This window comes from Schistocerca nitens, chromosome 2 (assembly GCF_023898315.1).
Source record: "Schistocerca nitens isolate TAMUIC-IGC-003100 chromosome 2, iqSchNite1.1, whole genome shotgun sequence".
Taxonomy (NCBI): domain Eukaryota; kingdom Metazoa; phylum Arthropoda; class Insecta; order Orthoptera; family Acrididae; genus Schistocerca; species Schistocerca nitens.
The window spans coordinates 394003373-394026425 of NC_064615.1; the positions used below are offsets into that span (position 1 = coordinate 394003373).

The following is a 23053-nucleotide window of genomic DNA, read 5'->3' on the forward strand; positions in this document are numbered from 1 at the left end:
CACCCCTATTTCGCGATAAAACAAAACGGGTAGCCCTTCCTTGATGTCTTTCGACGTCTTTCGTCAATCCTATCTTTTGCGGATCCCACACTGCACACCAGTACTCCAGTTGACAACGGACAAGCGTAATGTAGGCAGTCTCTTTAGTAGAACTGTTGGATTTTCTCAGTGTTCTGGCAATAGATCGCAGTATTTAGTTCGATGTCCCTGCAACATTATCTACGTGATCGTTCCAATTTAAGTTATTCAGAATTGTAATCCTAGGTACTGAGCTGAATCCGCAGCATTTAGATTTGTGATTTTGATTACCTCATGACTTTATAAGACGGTAAATGACAGCATCATTGAAAACCATCTAAGCGGGCGGCTCAGATTGTCTCTTAATTCGGTTTTATACATCATGAACAGCAGGGGACCTATAACACTTCCTTGGGAAACAGCATACATTATTTTTGTTTTACTCGATACTTTCAGTCTATTACAACATAGAGTTACATTTCTTACAGGAAATCAAAAATCCAGTCGCACAACAGAGACTTGACGCCACAGGTACGCAACTTGATTAGAAGTCGTTTGTGAGGAACGGTGTCAAAAGAATTCTGGGAATCTAAAAATGTGGAACTACTGCCAATAGCACTCCCTCGTGCGAATAAAGAGCTATCAGGGCTTCAGAAGAACGATATTTTCTGAATCCGTGTTGGCTGTTTATCAATAAATCGTTTTCTTCGAAGTAATTCATAATGTCCAAACACGATCTATGTTTCGAAATCCTGCTGCAGTCGACGTTAGTGGTATGGGTCTGTAAGTCAACGGATTACTTCTATTTACTTTCTTCAGTAGCGCTGTCACCTGTGCAGCTTTCCGGTCTTTAGATACGAATCTTTCTACGAGAGAGCAATTGTATCGGCTTCACTATGCCGAGGATATCTAAGTTACTCGTGTTGGCAGCTGTTCTAGATTCGAATTCTGGAATATTTGCTTGGTCTTCTGCGGCAAAAAAATTTCGGAAAACCGTGTTCAGTAACTCTGCTTTAGCGGCAGTCATCTCTAACATTACCATTGCAATCGATAAGTCGATGATACCCTCTTATTTTATAAACTGTAACAAAACTGACATTGGAAAACTATCTGTCATATCCCAAGATCAAGCCCGTACTCTAAGGTAGATCAAAATAATACTTCGAGTTTCACAGAAACCTCAGCAGTGTCTTGCGACATAAAGTGGAACAGTGTACTCATTTTCAAGTGAATGTGGCTCTAATTTTAGAGAATAATACTTGAAACATCGTATCGGCGAGCAGTTAAACACATGTCGAACCTGCTTTAGTGTGGTTATTCTGTTCTCGTAAAACCGTGGATCTAACGGCCTCAGTGCGGAGATATCGCCACATGGTTATCGTCATTTTTTTCTATTGCACGTAACACTCGCATTTCTTTTCATAACAAACACCAGAGTAATGCCCCAATGGACATAGTCTCTCGAAAATAAATAAAATGAAATTTGAATTGCGTTGCACTGATCGACTAAGAAACAATGTTCGTCCAAAAACTTCATCGTGCTTTGCAAACACCACATAAAATGCTACATAATTTATTTATGTGAAGTAAATAACAATAAAATGTACAGAAAACAATCACAAAGGTGGGCGTAAGCTGCTACGGAGGCGTGTTATTCAGTAATTCTAGCAGAGCTGTGCCGCAGTGCGGCTCTCTCGTAATCGCGGAAGGAGACCTCTATTGTGCGAGAAGTAAGGCCATGCGACCCCCACTCCCAACCTTTCTGCTCCGCGCATAACAGGTCCAGTCTCCAAACAATACCGCTTTAATTACTTAAACTACAACAACCAGTTTAAAATACTCACACAAAGTATCTGACAGCTTCTTGGTCTTAGTAATCTGGTCCAGTTTTGGAGAAGGGAGCTTTTCTAAATAGCCAAGGTCCCTATTTAGACTCAGCTACATTATGCTGTTTATTCTCTCGGGCAGTTATTGGTACTAAAAAGGAAGCAGACAAATTGAATCCCAACGCATTTTGTTGTACAAGTAACGATGTGTAACATCCGACGATATTGCCAAATCTAATTAAACGATTTCCATATCTTTTAACAATTCTCTTACATCCAAGAACGAACACTCAAATCTGTGAATGGCCTCCCGCCGGTTCTCGACCAATACTAAGACGAAAGATGATAGCATGAAGAAATGCAACAAAGCCAGTTTTGATACAGTCGCTTTACAATAAACACACAGAGTATGTGAATAAAAGTAATTTACGAGAGTACTTATAGTACAGTAGTCACACTTTAACTGACAGAAAACATATCCAATACCCAAGCATAATATTAGATACGAAACACATTTACTTAAGAGGTCATCGTTGCAAAATAGGGACTCGAATTACCTACAGATGAACGGATAAGCTGTTAGAAGCTAATCTCCAAGAAGATCAGTTTCGGTTCGAAAGAGATGTAGGACCTTATTTTTCTTCTTCTTTTCTGTAGCGTTTATCCCGTCTGGTACGGGGTCCGCTGTTTCAGAATTTGGAAAATTTTATTTTGTGGCTGGATGCTCTTCCTTACGCCACAGTCGTCCAGGTAAGCTAAGGAAGGGAAGCCGTGTGCGCAACTTGTCTGCGAATTGTGAAAACTTTGTTCTGTTCGTTATTGTACTTTACCTATTTGTATATCGTATTCTCTGAAGCAGAAGTTGGGGACCAGCCCAGAATTTGCCGAAACGAGTGTGGGAAACCGCCTAAAAACCACATTCAGGCTGGCCCATGTGGCCGCCAACCTGCCGCCCAGATTCCATCCCGGTCTGGCTCACCTCCGTGCCCTGAGAGCCAGCACGTTACGCTATATCAGCTAGTCGGAACACGCGAGGCAATACTGGCCCTGCGATTCATTTTAGAAGAGACGGAAGAAATGCTAACGGACATCTATAGCATGTGTAGCTTTACAAAAAGCTTTTGACAATGTTGACTTCAATGGACTTTAATACTCTCTTTCGAAATCTGGAGTTGTTACTGATGAAATACAGTCAGCGAAAGATTATCAGCTACTTGTAGAGGAAACAGTCTGCAGTTAGAAGATTCTAAGAACTTAAAATAGACGTCGTAATACACAAGGAAGTGAGACAGAGTTGTAGCCTGTTCCCCATGTTATTCAAACTTATGTTAAGCAAGCGGCAAAGGAGATTAAGAAGAAAGTTGGATAAAGACGAAATAAAAACTTTAAGGTTTGCCAATGACACTGCGATTATGTTAGAGACGGAAAAGGACTAGGTACGCAGCTGAATATATATTCAGTGCCTCGAAGCTATGAAATGAAAATAAACGAAACTAAAACCTGGGTTATGGGTCCACAATGAAATTTTCACTTTGTCACTGTGCTGACAGTTCCTGGCACATTAAAACTGAGTGCCAGACCGAGATTCGAACTTGGTACCTTTGCCTTTCGCGGACGAGTGCTCTACCGCCTGAGTTACCCAAGCACCACACACAATGCGTCCCCATAGCTTTACTTCCGGTAGTACCTCGTCTCCTACCTTCCAAACTTCACAGTAGTTCTCCTGCGAAACTTGCAGGACCGGCTCTCCTGAAAAAAGGATATAGCGGGGACATGGCTTAGCCACAGCCTGGGGAATGTTTCGGGAGTGAAATTTTCGTTCTTCATAGGCATAGGTCCCCAGTTCGAGTATAGGTTCGGTACACAGATTTAATCTGCCAGGAAGTTTAATGGGTTATGGGTGGTTCGAAGAAATCAAAGGTCACACTCATTTGCACGAACGATAGCACAAATGATCCATTAAACTATGTTCCAATGTCTTTGACTTCCATCTGGTGGAAGATCTCGTGGCAAGGAAGTTGCAGCATGATATCATGGATGAAGAGACGACGAGAAATGTAGAAGTAATTGCAGGCGTGCCCTTTGGAAGTGTGATGGGACTCTTGCTGTTCATTTTGTATATTAAAGACATTGCAGGCTTTCTGCAGATGACGCAGTTATTTATAATGAAGTACCAACTGAAAAAAGGCCCAAATATCCAGTCGGAGCCTTGTTAGATTTCAAAGTGGTGCAAAGAGTAACAAGTCGTTTGAAATTCTTAGAAATGTATAATTGTGCACTTTATACAACGCTGAGAACTAGTCTTCTATTATTACAGTATCAATGAGTCTTAACTAGAATCAGTCAGCTTATATAAATACATGAACGTAAAACTCAGTAGGGCTATGAAATGGGACGGTCATTCGTAGGTAAAACAAGTGGCAGAATTCTGTCCACTCGTAGGATACTGGGAAATTTGGTATTCTACAAATGAGATTGTTTACAAAACACTCTTGCCACACATCCTAGACTATTTCTAAAATTTGTGGAACCATTTCAAATAAAACAAAGAAAAGATATTGAGCGTACACAAAGCAGAGCAACACGAATCGTCACAGGTTTGCTTGACCCAAGCGTCAATGAGATGTTGAAACACCTAACCTGGCAGACTGTCGAAGACTATCGGCAATGGAATGGGAACAAACACTAAGATGTGTTACTATGGGAGCTAGCTTCTGACATGCATTCCACAGTGATTTGCAGAGCAAGGATGTTGATGTAGCGTGAGACCCAGATACCCGTCCACGCATCCACGTTCAGGTTTTCCGCGCGGATGTTCTAAATCACTTACCATGAATCCAGGGAGGGTTCTTTTGAAATTGACACGTTTGTTTTTCTGGCACACCTTGGCGAATTCAAATTTGTGCTCTGCCTCTACTGACCTCGACGCCCACAGGTCGTTCAATAGTTTTTCCCCTTTACGACACTGATGTAAATCATTAGGCAATATGGTAGACGCACGGAAACATGAACTATATTTTGGAATCATTGATGCCTTAGGAGTTACATTACCTTATTGCCAGATATAATGAGGTTGATTACTACCATGGTTTTAGAGTGCTTAACTGATGGGTAGTCCACGTCGTAATATCCCAGAATATGAAAACTTCGTTGGCTTCTCATTTTTTTCTAATATATACGATATTGCGGTACTTTAACAGACAAAATTTGAAAAACTCGTCGAACTTTTAATCTTCTTCACTAAGTCTGCCTTACATGTCACTTATTTTCAAATTAATGAACCAGTAAAGTCTGGTACTTTTCCATAAACTTGCAAACATTTAATTAAAAGTAAATCTCATTGCGAAAAGACACTAGTTTACGGTAAACCTAACGAGAATAGAGACCTTTTTTTAATTATGCTAGAACTGTAATTTGATTTCAGTAATGCAATGGAACAGAGAATCTCTTCCATAGCCCTTTGCCGGCCGCGATGGTCTAGCGGTTCTAGGCGCTCAGTCCGGAACCGCGCGACTGCTACGGTGGCAGGTTCGAATCCTGCCTCGGGCATGGATGTGTGTGATGTCCTTAGGTTAGTTAGGTTTAAGTAGTTCTAAGTTCTAGGGGACTGATGACCACAGATGTTAAGTCCCATAGTGCTCAGAGCCATTTGAACCATTTGAACCATAGCCCTTTTCACACACATTGGCGACAAAACACACGCGTGCGGAATAGTGGCAGATAGCGAAGCGTAAATAAAGGGTGTCGATAGTGGTCAGGTGACCAGCAATTTAAGCTCTACACAAGCATATATGTATATATACTCGTCTGCGGGCCTGACATGTCCCGGATTATTCATTTCAACATCAAAGAAAACAACACATTTGCGCGCAAACAAAATTTTACCGGCCTACCGCTTTGTGCAACTTTGTTCAACCCTTCAGATCTTTTCAAAACCCATTACACCAACATGACATGATGCGTGGCGATATCGCTTAAGAGCAGATGGTACCTTGGAAATGTTGAAAATATGAAATTTGTTTTTATTGGTGATTATGATGGTTTGAAGTATGCTTTGCGCGAATACGGAAGATTTTAGACCAAATATGCAATATACAAAGGTCTGAAATGTCAGTTCAGATGGTAGCTTGCAGAATCATACACGCCCACTGGTTGTTCCGTGACCTCTCTTCTTTGAACTCATAAGCCTAAGAACATTTATTTCCGTTGCATTCAGCTATTAGCTACATCGTTTGTTGTCTTCATAGAGCAGAAATATCTCTGGAGTGAGCATTGCGTCCTGCGCATGTTCTCAACATTAAACTGGAATTTTCACGTGATCTAGGGACGACGCCGATTGTTTAACGCCAATTCACGTCCGCCATCAGGTGACGTCACGTCTTGTCACATAACATCAAAACATTCTACAATACCTTTCGCACAGGTCGTCAACGGAACGTCACGTCATTTCACGGTACGTCAAGGTTTCTCGGGAAGAAAATTTTGACGGTACCAGTCTGTTAACATCTTAAGTTAACCTATTTTCGCCCGCGCTCATTCTCCTTCTAATAGTGAATTTTGCACTGTTGTATCTTCATAATCTTTATTTTATAATAGCGCTTTGTTTTAGTGACAAACTGGAGATATTCCATGGCGAGTGGGATATTTTTTCCACTTTCTTACACAACCGAGGTCGTATATCTGAAGGCGAAAAGTTATTTAGGTTTTACGATAACACAACAGCGCTGACGCCCACAATGTATATGTATAAGAACATAAGTAGACGAAGCAAATTCCACCATATGACATTTTAAGCAAAAAAGTCAGCTTTAATGAAGGAGTAAAATACAGTTGTTTATGACGTTATTAATTACGTAAGAAAATACATAATGGATGAGTGTAACAGGCTTCATTACTTCGTTTGAAGCTTTCTTTGATGTGTATGAATGTACATATTTTCCCTAGCAAATAATTGTCGATGTTTTGAAACGTTGTCTCACTTCTCAGTAATTTACCGAACACAACTACTCAAGAACATAGGTTATAAAGTTTGCTTCGGCCATTTGTAACGCCGGAAATGCATATCCTCCTATTTCCATCTATTGTACCATAATTTTTTCCTTATTTTGTTAACCTGAAGATATAACATTTCTGTGTCTTTATATATTGTAATTGTTTTAATATTTGTATATATATATATATATATATATATATATATATGTGTCGATGTATAATTGGTTTGTTTTGTAAATATTATTTGTATTTTACGCTGGGTCTTGCCTAGGGAAAACTATGCTATCGAACGAATACATCGATAGGTCGTGTGAAGAACGAAAGTATGTAGGATCTTTGGTAGTGTTAACTCTGCCGCGTGGAGCGCGGGCAGCGAGAGAGAGTCTGGTTGGAGTAGTGCGATTGAGCAGGTGTGTTGTATGACGCTCCCGCAAGTTGCCGGGCTTTCGGGGTTTGGCAGCATGTAATTGCGATCGACTGGCTATGGTAGTTTCTAGCACGGTGTCGCGGACGGGAAGCATTAGCTGGCACACATCAAGAGCCCGTTTCGCCTGGTGACCGTGTCGAGAAGAAGGCGCGCCAGCATCCAGCTTCTGCAACAGCGACGGCCCACAATGAGTGACTGTCGCCACCTCCTCGATCGGCGACTTCAAACCTTCAATCAACCAACAAGGAAGACTAAAATCACGTAAAGTTTCAGAACTGTATGGCAGACCTCAGCTTTTCAAACTGTTCAAACCACAAAATTACAGCAACTTAGCATGAACCTTTGTTGCTCATTGTCCCAATTGCATTGCCAAGCAGGGTCCCGTCCTTTACCGAAATGAACCCGAGTGTCGTTGAAATTCAAACGCCAGCATTAAAGCATTATAATTCGATTTCACTGCTTTAATTTCAAAGTTCAGTTAAAGTATTCATAGCTGGCTACAATATTTAGATTACACAAGCACAAATTAAGAGTGCGAGTTTTGTTACCGTATTTTAGCTTACCTGTGACTGCAGCTCAGCTTGGTACGTACAAAATTTTACTGTTGTTAATTGTTCAGAATCATTTAATTCAAGTTCAAAGTTAAATCTCTTATTTCTAAATTGCGTAGAGTCAAGTTGCTTTTGAAATGATTGTTGAGGTAGTCCAAGACTAACCGTATTTTACTGAATTTCGATGTGCTTCAGAAAGAAAGCTCACTATTAACTTCAGTCACTAAATTAACTTTCGATTTTCCGGTTTTATTAATTCTTGTGCTAAATTAAGTCAGAGTGTAGCGAAATTTATTACTTCTGACAAACTTTCAGTTTTCACACTACACGTGTCAACCTTCAGTTGCCACGCTTCTAGTGCTAATTATATGTGTAATAACCTTTCTTTTTCAGTTTCTATAGTAATTGTCCTTAGGACTGGCGACCGTAATTTCCCCCAAATCTCAAATATCTAATTACCGCTAGTTAATTGTTAACGTAACGGCCGCACATTTACTTTCTTTATTAACTTTACCCCTTTTCAAAATTAATTTCCACCAGTTTCATTTGCATTTTTCCTTTCATTTAGATGTAACCCTTTCCTCCCTATTTACCGACAGATTAACTTCGGTGACGATTGCTTTCCCAAATTTCCATTAGGTACACGCGGTTTAATTTTTCACTGTCATTAAGGTCGATAAGTGAGGGGGAGGTTACACATTGACAAACTTTTGTCATTGTTAGCTCCTCAGTTCTGATACTATACTCTAACATTTTATGCATATTAGGGATGGTGACTCAAAACCCCAATTTTGCCGTTTAGTACTGTGTTAAGTGACTTGACGAGATATGACATGAAAGACATTGTAAATACATGCTGACGTGAAGCTTCTGTGACGCCATGCTCGTTCACTTTGCTCTTCAAAGCTAAGGGCACAATTTATTTCAAATATCAGACGTAAACTGCTATGGTGCCTGCAAAACGTCTATACTAATTCCACAGCACTTACGAAGGGAATCTGTCTTTACTAGCGATATGACAACATTCAAAATTTATAGGACAAAGTTCGGACAAATCTAAGGCGTCCCGAGATCACGTGACCATTGTGGCAACGTATGTTGACAACACAAAATCAATTCTGCGCTTCTGAATGCTCACTCCAGAGATATTTCTACTCTATGGTTGTCTTGCATTCAGTTGTTTCTTATAACAATAACGTAAAAGTGTCTTTTTTTCTGAGCAAGAATATGATGAGATCGACCTCCAGATCTGTCAACAAAAGGTGTCGGGAAAGAAAATGGTGAAATATAATGAGAATAATGTTAGGTTTGTTCACAGCATGCGTACTGTTGGAAAAGGATTAACAGCAAGGAAAACATTATGTGCTGTTACGAACTTAGCAAGCTATCCTACACAATTTCAGAAATGCCATTCTTTATTGCATGCCGCTTGCAAATCCCTGTGACAATAATTTATGAGAGATGCTGTTACAGAAGCTGTGAATGTAAATGATGAGTGCATAGCGGCAATGTATTAAAGAATCTGTATATGCAGTAATAACATCTAAAACTCAATTTCCCAAAACGTTTGTTTTTTCTAGCCTAATGTTCCTTTTCTCTGGAACCAGTTATTTCAGAGCAAAGACATTCATCAGTCATTGCCTTCACAAACGTGCATGCAATGAATTTTTTTTATCTATCTAGCTTTATTATAAAGGAACCATTGACCTTGTTTATCTTAAAAATTTGCCCGAACAACGGGTCACTATAAAAACATTTCAAAATTACAACTTAGAATACTTGTCTAAAAAAAATGTCAGTTTATCAGCACACAGTGAAATGTATGTGGAAAAATTCAATGTTCTATTGTTAAAACGTCCTGAGGGAACGTACACTGAAAATGGTCAATTTAACATGACGGAGATAGAAGGTATATTCTCCTCTTAAGTCACTGTTTCTTCTCGAACTCGTTTCGTTTCTGCTTTTTCACTTAGATTTACAGTTCGGCATATATCAAAGAACTTAAGAGCGGCAATTACGCTTTTCCAGTCTACAAAGTACAGGAAAGGGAACAACTGGAAGATCCATTCAACAAATTCTTGTGTCATTAATTGAGAGTAGTTTCACTGGTATATCCAGAATTTGTGTTAATTCCATCCAATACTTGTCCAGCCTTCTCCTAGTTTGTTACGTCGCTCTCGCCACGACTTTGCTATCTGGAGTTGTAGAGAAAAGTTAAGGTATCGGAAATGACACAACAGAACATTACTCACAACATTAATAAGAGAAAAGTTAAGGCACCGGAAATGAAACAACAGAACATTTCTCACGACATTAATAAGCTGCCTGGCGCATTACTTCGCCAGAAGTATATTTAAAGTAACTGTGCCTTACATCAACAGTCAACATAACGCTAACTTGACACTAAATAATCAGTATAGTAAATTATAAAAACTGTAGACAAAAAATCGGTAAAGAAGGTGGTTTTTAGAGTGCCGTGCCTCAAACTCTAAACACGGAACACAATTGTTGTCCGTCCATTGCGTCCGTCCGTCTGTCAGTCTGTCTCTCCGACAGTTAACAACCTTTTTTCCTCTGGAACGGATACACGTATCCAGTTAAAATTCATGTCATATAGTAACGACTGTGGTCCGTAGGCAGTGTAAAAATTTTAAGCTTTAAGTCAGTGCAATTAAAAGATACGACCATTTATGTCACATTTTTTTATATTCGAAAACTCACTCATCAAAACCCATAGGGTTTCGCGTTTTCCTAGAATCATGAAATTTGGCAAGAAGCAAGGTTTCACAGTACAAGTAAAGTAAAAAATACGAAAATATTTGATTTGTAACTACATAACACTAGAAAATATAAGGGACCGATGACCATCGCAGTCTGGTCCCTTTAATCCCACAAACCAACCAACCAACTAGAAAATATTTTTTCGTTATCTTCTTATCCATCTGTCTGTCTGTTAAGGTCTCTTTTTCTCTTGAACGCATTGGCGTATCAAGTTAAAATCCGTGTCACGTAAAGCGGTCTATAGTTTCTTGGCGGTGTAAAAATTTCATTCTTCTAAGTCAATGCAGGCAAAAGATTCGGCCTTCTATGTCACATGTTTTGATACTTGAAAACTCACTCATCGAAACCTATAAGGCACTTACCGTTGACGTAGAATCATGAAACTTAGCAAGAAACCAAGTTTCACAGTACAATTAGAGGAAAAAATGTTAAAATTGTTAATTTTTAAATTGATAAATTGTAATCATATCACATAAAAATATATTTTCACCATTATAACATACACTGCGTTCATAGTCCGTCAAAAGCATAATAGACGAACATTACTGCAAGTAAACATAAAATCTGATTTGCAGTACTGTTTTACTACGTAAATATAAAATATGTATATTCAGTTTGCACTGAGCCCTCAATGCGCGAGTGCTGCTCGCAAATGGCCAATTTTTTTCTCTTGCAGATGCCTCTTCTCGCGATTAAATATTAGTGGTCGCCTTTGAGCTGTAGGTATCCATCGATAATTTACGAGTATATTTCCCCTTTTCACGTACAAGTATTAACCTTACTTCGCCGCCACTAAAACTATTTTCATAAATTTAAAAACAAAGAAGGCTATTGTTATATACTAAGCGCGATAATGTGGAGCAGAACTGATATCTGGGCTTTTGCCGGCGCAGTTGCTGCGCAATGTGTTTTGCTGTGCCTGCTGTCTTATTAATTTCATCCTTACGTTTGGTATTTTGCGGACTTAGTTTTCGTCTTATTCCAGAGTTGCTAGCGACAATTTTATCTGTCTGCTACTGATATACTACGAGAATTTCATCTCAATTGTCTTGACTTTCCATCCTCGTACGTCGCTTTAGGACCGAGAGAGATGGCGCAGTGGTTAGCACACTGGACTCGCATTCGGGAGTACGGCGGTTAAACCCCGCGTTCCGCCATCCTGATTTAGGTTTTCCGTCATTACTCCAGATCGCATCACGGAAACGCCGGGATTGTTCCTTTGAGAGGGCACGGTCGATTTCCTTCCCTAATACGAGTTTGTGCTCTGTCTCTAATGACCACGTTGTCGACCTCCTCCTCCTCTATTTAGACCTGGAAGTTGTCCAGGCGTTCGCTGCGTCTGTTGATGCTTATTCGTTTCCCGGCGCCCGTGCTGGTGTCAAGTGAAACTTACCAACCCCTTCGCGTTTTATATTTTGACGGAAGAGGTAGTCTGCAAGATCTCAGAAAGTGGAGGATACCAAGCTCTAATGGAACATAAATTTACGTCGCTGTTTATTGGGTTTCCTGACTATCTTATTACGATAGACTCTTCATTTAAGTACCTCATAAGCTTGGAGCCTGTAGCCCAACACTGATATTTTCCTATCTCATCGCAATTAACGCCAGGCAGGGCTATTCGATGACTCATGGTGTTGACTGAATCAGGTGCGACGGTGATGTTCGATGTACAACTCTTCAAATGTTCCTACAGTCGGCCCCTAAATTTGTGGTACCAAATCAGCAGATAATATTAAAAAGCAACATGGTATCCACTGTACTTCACACTAGGAAACGTCGATACAATGACATCGACGGGCCTTCGCCGAACAACAGCTTTCACATTACTTCTACGTTACATAAATCGTATACCGTGGACAACGCAGGTAGAACTCTCTCCAATGTGTATGGAAGTCAAAAACTAACAGTATGACTTACTAGTACATTTAAGAAAAACAGAGTGTTTCAGACCTTTTGGGTCAAACTGAAACTGATGATGGCGGGTCCACAACGGATTATGTTGAGACAGGGAATCAATAATCGGAGAGGCATATTTATTGTGTTATGAACATACACAGCGTACACCGCATAACAACAACGAAGCTCACAGAAACTGTCCAAATTGACTACCGCCAGTCTCAACGTATGCGTGACAATGGCGCATGAAGTACTGCCACACTCTCTCAGGCGTCCCTGGATTCTGTTGGACCGGGAGATAGGCAACTTGGACCCCAGCAAGCAGGTCTTCTTCCGTTTCTGCAGGACTTCGATACACCAACACCTTGGTGTAACCAGAGGAAAACCTCCAAATGTAGAAGATCCGGTGATCGCGCTAGTCGTGGGACAGGACCTCCCCGTCCAATCCAACGATGAGGTTACGTGTTGTTCAGGTGCTCGCGGACATTAACATCGAAATGAGCTGGTACACCGTCGTGTTAAACCACTTCCTTTCGCGGACGACAAGGGGACAGTCTCCTAGAACTGTGGCAGCGTATCTCGAGGAACACAAGGTAACGTGGATCAGTCAAATGGGGAGGCAGCAAGTAAGATCCTGTTGAATAACCCCGGGTTCGGTGTGGGGCGGCGGTGGGGTGACAGGACTGCTGCAGCCTGTAGTGGAGTTGCTTACCATTGAGGCCTACGGCGGGGACGGAGCCTCCCCGTCGTTTCTAGGTCCCCAGTTCAATAGATACATACAAGGTCCTGTTGGGTGATCTCGGATAATGGCAACCCACATGTTGACCGAAAATCGTTGCCGGTGGCCATCGATGTGTGTGACATGAGGATTGTCCTCAAGCCAGAAATGGTTGTTGCGGCTGTTGAAAACACAATGACAGATGAATGAGGCATCAACCGCGAGCAATACCAACTGTACAAAGTTCGGCACTACAGCATTACAGTCGGTAACCCAGTGACAGAAGTGAATGCGGGACTCAAAATTCGTTGGTTCCACTGCTTGGACACGTTGCAGTATATGCACTGAGACTGGCGGTCGTCGCTTTGAACAATTACTATGAGCAACATTTTTGTTTTGCGATGTATGGTATTTATGTCCAAATACAAGAAATATTCATTTCCAGCCAGTGGTTCAAAATGGTTCAATTGGCTCTAAACACTATGGGACTTAACATCTGAGGTCATCAGTCCCCTAGACTTAGAACTACTTAAACCTGACTAACCTAAGGACATCACACATCCATGCCCGAGACAGGATTCGAACCTGAGACCGTAGCAGCCGCGTGGTTCCTGACTGAAGCGCCTAGAACCGCTCTGCCACAGCGGCCGGCCAGCCACTGGTTCTCTGTCTCAATACAATTAATTGTGGTCCCTGTACCACCTGTTTTAATTTCACCCAAAAGGTTTGAGACACCAGTATTATAATATTACACTGCTAATATAGAACTATATGATAACTAATACATTTCTTGTAAGAATCCTTATGGAGGAGGAGGAGATTAGTGTTTAACGTTCTGTCGACAACGAGGTCGTTAAACACGGAGCACAAGCTCGGATTAAGGAAGGATGGGGAAGGAAATCGGCCGTGCCCTTTCAGAGGAACCATCCCGGCATTTGCCTGAAGTTATGTAGGGAAATCACGGAAAAGCCAAATCAGGACGGCGCGACGCGTGTCTGAGTCGTCGTTCTCCCGGATGCGAGTCCAGCGAATCCGTACGGAATTATCCTCACGGATAAAACGAAACGGAAAGAGAAAATCCCCTAACCCACCCTTCACTATATTACCTACATGAAATTTACGTGCTGAATGGTAGTTAAATTCACACAATTACGAGCTAAAACATTATGAATGCTGGACATCGCAAGACTAAACACCGTTTGGTGGCACTGTGTACACGTGACGCGACAAGGAAAGTTCATAAGTGGACCAAAGACGAAGGGGGAATCGTTCTAGCGACGATACGGGCCGCACATGGGAAATCCACTGGCATAAGCGAGTTTGACAAAAGGCAGATTGTTGTAAATAGTCTTCACGGGTTTGCCGCCAGATCACGTTGTACAAATTCCACAATATTTCCTCGGAGCAACTGTCCGACATCTTCCAGTGGTTTAATCTTGCTCGTGGCTAGGTACGACTGAAGATGTCAGACAGTTGCTCCGAGGAAATATTGTGGAATTTGCACAACGTGATCCGGTGGCAAACCCGTGAAGACTATTTACAAAAGGTAGATTGTTACTTTCCGGTGCCTGGGAACGAGTATCCCTGAAACGGCGAAGTTAATCGATTGATCGCATACTACTGTCGTGAAGGTCTATGGAAATCTGAAGTTCGGCGGGACTGCAACTGCGCCACTAGATACTGGATGTCCAGGTCTCATCACAGAAAGTAGAATAAACGAACCTCTGTGGTAGATCTGACACAAAGCACAATGCTGGCGCATGGTCAAATGTTTCGGAGCACATCCTTCAGCACACACGAGGCTTCGCAGCAGGCGACCTCTACGTCTTCCCATGTTGACACAACGTCATCGTCAATTACGACTGCAGTGGGGGGGAGTGTGGATGATTGGACACGTGTTGCTTAGTCGAATGAATTACGTTTCTTGTTACACCACGTCGATGGTCACGTCCGGAGACGTTGTCATTCAGGCGAACGAATGCTGATCAAATGCATCGTGTGACGGACGCAGGTTGGTGGGAGCCGTATAAGGCTATGAGTGACATTTACCGGGGTTGCCATCAGACATGTGGTAGTAACTGAAGGCACCATGATAGCTGTGGATTACGAGAACATTACTGCGAACCACCGGCATCTCTTCATCACTGATATCTTCCCTGATAGCGATGGTGTCTTCCAGTATGATAACTATATGAAGATGGTATCTGTTCTTCCGGACACATCCGAAAGAACAGATAGCATCCGTCACAATTCAGCTCTCTTAGAATGAAACGATAATTAAATCGAGACCCTAAGCTGTCGACAGGCCTCGATATACATCAACGGAGACAGCTGAAAATGTGTGCCCCAACCGGGACTCGAACCCGGGATCTCCTGCTTACATGGCAGACGCTCTATCCATCTGAGCCACCGAAGGCACAGAGGATAGTGCGATTGCAGGGATTTATCCCTTGCACGCCCTCCATGAGACCCACATCCCCAACTTAATGCCTACACTCAAATGGTTCAAATGGCTCTGAGCACTATGGGACTTAACATCTGTGGTCATCAGTCCCCTATAACTTAGAACTGCTTAAAGCTAACTAACCTAAGAACATCACACAACACCCAGTCATCACGACGCAGGGAAAATCCCTGACCCCGCCGGGAATCGAACCCGGGAACCCGGGCGCAGGAAGCGAGAACGCTACCGCACGACCACGAGCTGCGGACTAATGTCTACACTATACATTCGTATTGCCCCTGCCCATTACACTCATTACTCGTGGCAGACAATCTTACAGAGTTCCGTAAGAGTTCGGGCAATGCATGTGCATCCAGCACAAAAGAAGGTCAATGGCCGGTTAGCCTTAACTATATAAAGATGGTATCTATTCTTTCGCACGTGCCCCTTCTGTGCTGGATGCACACGCATTGCCCGAACTCTTACGGGACTCAGTAAGATTGTCTGCTGCGAATAATGAGTGTAATGGGCAGGGGCACTACGAATGTAGTGTGTGGACATTAAGTTGGGAATGTTGGTCTTACGTGGGGCGTGCAAGGGATAAATCCCTGCAGTCGCACTATCGTCTGTGCCCTCGGTGGCTTAGATGGATAGAGAGCGTCTGCCATGTAAGCAGGAGATCCCGGGTTCGAGTCCCGGTTGGGGCACACATTTTCAACTGTCCCCGTTGATGTATATCAACGCTTGCCGACAGCTTAGGGTCTCGATTTAATTACCATTTCATAGTATGATAACTGTCCGTGTCACAATGCCAGAATCGTACTACAGTGCTTTGAGGAGCGTGATGGCGAACTTGATGTCTTGGCCACCAAATTCGCTTGATCTGAATCCGACAGTTCACAGCTGGGTTACTATCGACCGCCAACTCCGAATCCACAACTACCGATCCGTAATTTACGCGAATGCATGACCTGTGTGTACACTCTGATATTACATACCTCTCGCATCCCATTTTGTCGACGCCATGCCGCGCCGAATCGCTGCTGTATTGGTTTTTCAAAGGTGGACCAACGCACTATTAAGCAGGCGGTTATAATGTTTTGGATTATCACTACAAACTCCATCATAGGATCTGTTGTTGGCAACATTGACTCTTTCAGAAGAAAGTGCAACGTTCTTTCAGTGAACAGTGCAACACTAAGCAAAATTTCTCATAAAGGTGAGTTATAGCTCATTAGCCAATGGAATCAGAATAAACCAATTTCTTCAGTTTTAAATCACCTAAATCCGTAATTCTGTCAACAGTAAATGTATCTCAACTGCTGCCCTTCGAGGTGTGGGTTTTCTCATTCAGGTCGTAGTCCTTCTGTAGTCCGAAAAACTGAAATCAGTCTACTTCTTGTATGTCAGTGTTTGAATAAATCACATTTATAGCTTTCAATTTGCTTTGGGCTCTGCCGACATTTTCAAATACGAAGTGTATTCAAGTTACAATGCCGATTTCTTTCTCACAAGCTAAACATACAACTGTGATGCTTGTGTCATTTCTCAAAGTAATCTACTGCACCGACATATATTTTTCACAGTGTCGGCGCCATGATTGTACGGCCACAGCGAACGCTTCTTTAGTTTGACTTCTGAAAAACTGATGTCGCAATAGCGACAACCTTAGTGAACGTGTGAACGCGGGCAGTGTCTTTCATCGTTGAAAAAAAGTCGCTAGGTGCCGGATCTAGTGAGTAGCTTAGCGACTGAAGCGTCGCGTTTGCCTGATGCTTTGGTGCGTTGTCTTGTTGAAGGAGCACACGAGCAGTCTTTCCAGGCTGTTTAGTTGACAGTTTTCTGTAAAATCCAAATTATTTAACACTGAGGAAGTTCTCGATGACGTTTGACAACTGGAAACGCTCGTCGCTTACCGCCACGTCACTAGAGAGCCGATGTCAGTCTTGTGAATATGTGTAGCACGTGCCCAGGTGAAGTACTGTGTGTGTGTGGGGGGGGGGGGGTTTACCTTCTTTTCGTGAAACTGCTACACAACATTTAAGTATCCGTGAAGAAAAAAAAAAAAAAAAAAAAAAAAAACTCTGCGAAGAGATTCATTATGTAAGTAGCTTACTATGCTACAAAACTCTGCTGAGCAACATCTCATTATTTTACCACTGATTTCACTATAATCATTGCAAATATTATTTAATTTAAATTCTCACCAAGTATTACTGCTGTTCTGTATAGATGTTACAGAAAAAGAAAGGCAAAAATCCCTCAGGTTTGAAATATACTACTGGCCATTAAAATTGCTACACCACGAAGATGACGTGCTACAGACGTCAAATTTAACAGACAGGAAGAAGATGCTGTGATATGCAAATGATTAGCTTTTCAGAGCATTCACACAAGGTTGGCGCCGGTGGCGACACATACAACGTGCCGACATGAGGAAAGTTTCCAACCGATTTCTCATACACAAACAGCAGTTGACGGGCGTTGCCTGGTGAAATGTTGTGATGCCTCGTGTAAGGAGGAGAAATGCGTACCATCACGTTTCCGACTTTGATAAAGGTCGGATTGTAGCCTATCGCGATTGTGGCTTATCGTATCGCGACATTGCTGCTCGCGTTGGTCGAGATCCAATGACTGTTAGCAAAATATGGAATTGGTGGCTTCAGGAGGGTAATACGGAACGCCGTGCTGGATCCCAACGGACTCGTATCACTAGCAGTCGAGATGACAGGCATCTTATCCGCATGGCCGTAACGGATCGTGCAGCCACGTCTCGATCCCTGAGTCAACAGATGGGGACGTTTTCAAGACAACAACCATCTGCACGAACAGTTCGACGACGTTTGCAGCAGCATGGACTATCAGCTCGGAGACCATAGCTGCGGTTACCCTTGACGCTGCATTACAGTCAGGAGCGCCTGCGATGGAGTACTCAACGATGAACCTGGGTGCACGAATGCCAAAACGTCATTTTTCGGATGAATCCAGGTTCTGTTTACAGCATCATGATGGTCGCATCCGTATTTGGCGACATCGCGGTGAACGCACATTGGAAGCGTGTATTCGTCAACGCCGTACTGGCGTATCACCTGAGGTGATGGTACGGTGTGCCATTGGTTACACGTCTCGGTCACCTCTTGTTCCCATTGACGGTACTTTCAACAGTGGACGTTACATTTCAGATGTGTTACGACCTGTGGCTCTACCCTACATTCGATCCCTGCGAAACCCTACATTTCAGCAGGATAATGCACGACCGCATGTTGCAGGTCCTGTACGGGCCTTTCTGGATACAGAAAATGGTCGACTGCTGCCCTGGCGAGCACATTCTCAAGATCTCTCACCAATTGAAAACGTCTGGTAAATGGTGGCCGAGCAACTGGCTCGTCACAATACGCCAGTCACTACTCTTGATGAACTGTGGTATCGTGTTGAAGCTGCATGGGTAGCTGTACCCGTACACGCCATCCAAGCTGTGTTTGACTCAATGCCCAGGCGTATCAAGGCCGTTATTACGGTCAGAGGTGGTTGTTCTGGGTACAGATTAATGATGATCTATGCACTCAAATTGCGTGAAAATGTAATCTCATGTCAGTCCTAGTATTATATATTTGTCCAATGAATGCCCGTTTATCAATTGTATTTCTTCCTGGTGTAGCAATTTTAATGGCCAGTAGTGTAGTAATCATTACCATTAACTTCCTATAAATTTCTGTATGTATAACGAAAGCTTCTAAGTGGTAATCACCTCAGAATAACGTCATTTTTATACTTGCGTTCCCACTTCCCAGCCTTATGGAAGTGGAAATTTCTCCTTTTCCTACATCTGAATGCTAAAAAATATCCATCAATAATCAGTACTCTTCCTTCGATGGTAAAACAATGATCGTAGTACTGCAATACATCAATTTGATTTGTAAGTTGCACTTCATCTGAATTATTCTGAGAATAATTATTGTTAATTTATGCTCTTCTAATATTTTGACGTAACAAACTAACTGCAACATACTTTTCATCTTCAAAGTTTCATGTTCAATAATTTTACATTAGTGCAGAGTTTATATTTGACAGTATCTGTAAATTTCGATGCAATATTCCTTCGGACACTGCTGACGATTTAAAGCTTTATTAAATCACGAAATTTATTCGGGAAATGTATACGGGGCCGTCACAGTTATACAATTCACTGGAAACAAAACCAGGCATGCACGAAGGAATACTGTACCGAACTTTACGAAAAGCTTCAAATACAGGCACTTAACTAACGTATTTCATGCCAAAGCCAAGGCGATCTGACGAGAATATTTGAAGTCTCTGCCTGTGCAGGCATCACGTCACTGTGCGACTACTATGGGCAGAAGACTCCAGGAAATATGGAAATTTAGGTTCTTCCGTGAAGCGTGCTCAGATAGCCGAAGCGAATAAGGCGGCTGCGTAAAGTGGGGAATCCGCCTTCGATTCCTGGTCCAGCAAAAATTTTGATTTGTTTCCCCTAAATTATATTGTTGCGGTGGTCCCGTATTCGCAGTTTGCTAATACACATCCTGATTCGATTATTTTCGCTCCTCCATGTGTGAACATCCTTGCCCACAAATTCTTCATTCCCTACATAAATATTCTTTTCAGTCATTCATCGTTATCTGTTGACGCTGACGTTATCTTTGGGACCACTAGTTGTTAATTGTTAATGGGTCTACAATTTTGCTTCCGCCGTTTTTACTCCAAGTTCGGGGCTTTACCGTGAAAAACTTGCAAAAAAAGAATTATGATTCATAGTATTGCTTATCGCTGGCCACTACATTCTCCCACCTTTCGGATAGCATACGAATTCCGTGGCGGAAGAACTGCGCGTCTTTTGTGGGTATCCATGAATCGATTCAATTTTGCACTTCTTCATATGATCGGAAGTGCTGGTCAGCCACGTCACTGATCGAAAAAGGTGAAAGTCAGAGGGAACAACGTATGGATAATACGGCGGGAGGGATAGGACTTCTCATTTCAACGTTTCCATGTATATTTTGACGGACTTTTCGACATGGGGTCGAGCACTGACCTGCTACAAAATTACCTTTACGTGTCTATCGCTGTATTGTGGCCGTCTGTGTTTCAGTGCTGGGCTCGAACGCATCAATTGCTTTCGATAATGATGTTCTGTGACTGTCTTCGTCTGTTTCAGTAGCTACGAAAACGTTCTGTCTTCCACCGCCATACCGGTCTTCGACATCAAAATCACCGTTCTTAGGGCGTTGAAAACATTCTCTGCACATTCTTCCACTGATAGTTCCCTCACCATTGGTCTTACCCAACATTTTAAGAGCCACAGCCGCACATGCCTTCATGTTAAAGCAGAAAGTTAAAACTTTCCGCAAATGGCGAGAAATGCATACGTAAGTTGACGTACTTAATCGAGAATAACGTTATGATGCAATCTCAAATCGAGTAATATTTTTATGGCATTATGTTTACAGATGCCTAAGCTTACTGTATTACACCTATGACCAACCACCTGAACCCCACTTGCCGCTACTGCTGTCTATTGCGAAACGGCGGAAGCGAAGTTGCAGATCTAATATTTTCTTTGAAATGTTTATAAACCGTGCCGCTATTGTGTCATCGTTTTTCCAGTGGTGAAACTAGAGCCATAAAGAAGCGTTCGCAGCGGGCAGGGAATCATGGTGTCGACATGTGAAAAACGTGTATCGGCGCACTAGATTACGTTGAAAAGTGACACAAAATTCGCAGTTTTCGTATGATTAGTTTGTGAGAAAAAAATCGGTATTGTAACTTGAATACTGTACTGTTCACATTTTCAGTTTCAATTCACTTACGTATCTGTGATATTTTTATCAGCCTACTGTTATACAGAGGACGTAACTGAAGGAGGCTCAGCATCCAACGTTTCCCGATAAAGCCTGTTACCTTTCTCGACCTTTCATGTACCTCATCATTATTCGTAAAGCTCCATTCTTGTTTTCAACTGATCCACAGGTCTCCCGACCAATGCTTCGTTCGAACTTTTCAAGTTCTCTTCTCGGAACTTGTGTGTCTGGCTTGGTGCTTTGGATGCACACAGAATCTCCAGTCTAATAGAGCAGTGTCTTGACTTCTCGCTACGCTTTCTCATAACAGACACCGACGATGTTTATGCTAGCAGATTTCATTTCATTTATAGAGGGTAAATCACGTCTTGTGTTTCACATGTCCGGCTTCTCTGCTATGTATTTTGCGGCTTAGATTCTTTTAATAACGTTCCCGCTTCATAAGCTTTCAGACGATCTTGACTTATGAAAACTAGTTGCGCACACTCTTCCTTATCAGTGTGGTTCAGAGTGTACTAAAACAGTCGAGGAGACGTGCAAGAAACATCCGTGACACGCCCAACTGAAGCATACAGGCGAATTAAATTTCACTGACAAGGGAACCTCCCCATCGCACCCCCCTCAGATTTAATCACAAGTTGGCACAGTGGATAGGCCTTGAAAAACTGAACACAGATCAATCGAGAAAACAGGAAGAAGTTGTGTGGAACTATGAAAAAAATAAGCAAAATATACAAACTGATTAGTCCATGCGTAGGATAGGCTGCATCAAGGGCACTGTGAGCTCTAAAGCGCCGTGGTCCCGTGGTTAGCGTGAGCAGCTGCGAAACGAAAGGTCATTGGTTCAAGCCTCCCTCGTGTGAAAAATTTTTTATTTTCAGACTATTATCAAAGTTAAGGCACTTAAACATAATCAACTTCGCTCTCCAAAATTCCAGGACATGTTCAGATTTGCTTGGACACATGCAGGATTTGACGGTCTACACACGGAAAAATTTGAAAACGTTAGAAACATATGTTTTGACAGAGTACAGGGAAAACTGTGCGACTGTGCGACTGTTGCAGTCATTTGTTGCAGTTCATGTGACAAACTCTTATGTTTTCATCACTTTTTTGGGAGTGATTATCACATCCACAAGAAAACCTAAATCGGCAAGGTAGAAGAATCTTTTTACCCATTCGCCAAGTGTACAAGTTAGATGGGTCGACAACATATTCCTGTCAGGTGACGCGCATGCCGTCACCAGTGTCGTATAGAATATATCAGACGTGTTGTCCTTTGGAGGAATCGGTTGACGTATGACCTTGCGAGCAAATGTTTTCGGTGCCCACTGGAGAAGCACGTCATTTTGTCTACTAATCGCACGGTTTTGCGGTGCGGTGGCAAAACACAGACACTAAACTTATTACAGTGAACTGAGACGTCAATGAACGAACGGACGGATCATAACTTTGCGAGAATAAAGAAAGTAAAATTTTCACCCGATGGAAGACTTGAACCAAGGACCTCAACCTCCAGAGCCGCTCACGCTACCACGGGACCACGGCAATCCTGAGCTGACAATATCTTTAATGTTGCTTA

General features: G+C 42.3%; 1 protein-coding gene and 1 non-coding gene across 5 annotated transcripts in view; both read right to left on the bottom strand.

The window, feature by feature from the left end:
* LOC126234421 (probable inactive tRNA-specific adenosine deaminase-like protein 3) overlaps positions 1-23053 on the bottom strand; it is a 612850-nt gene that overhangs the window by 492676 nt on the left and 97121 nt on the right. The gene's annotated exons all lie outside the window — the stretch shown is intronic.
* On the bottom strand, positions 15552-15626 carry Trnat-ugu (transfer RNA threonine (anticodon UGU)). Its single transcript has one exon. It is a non-coding gene; the product is annotated as a tRNA-Thr (tRNA).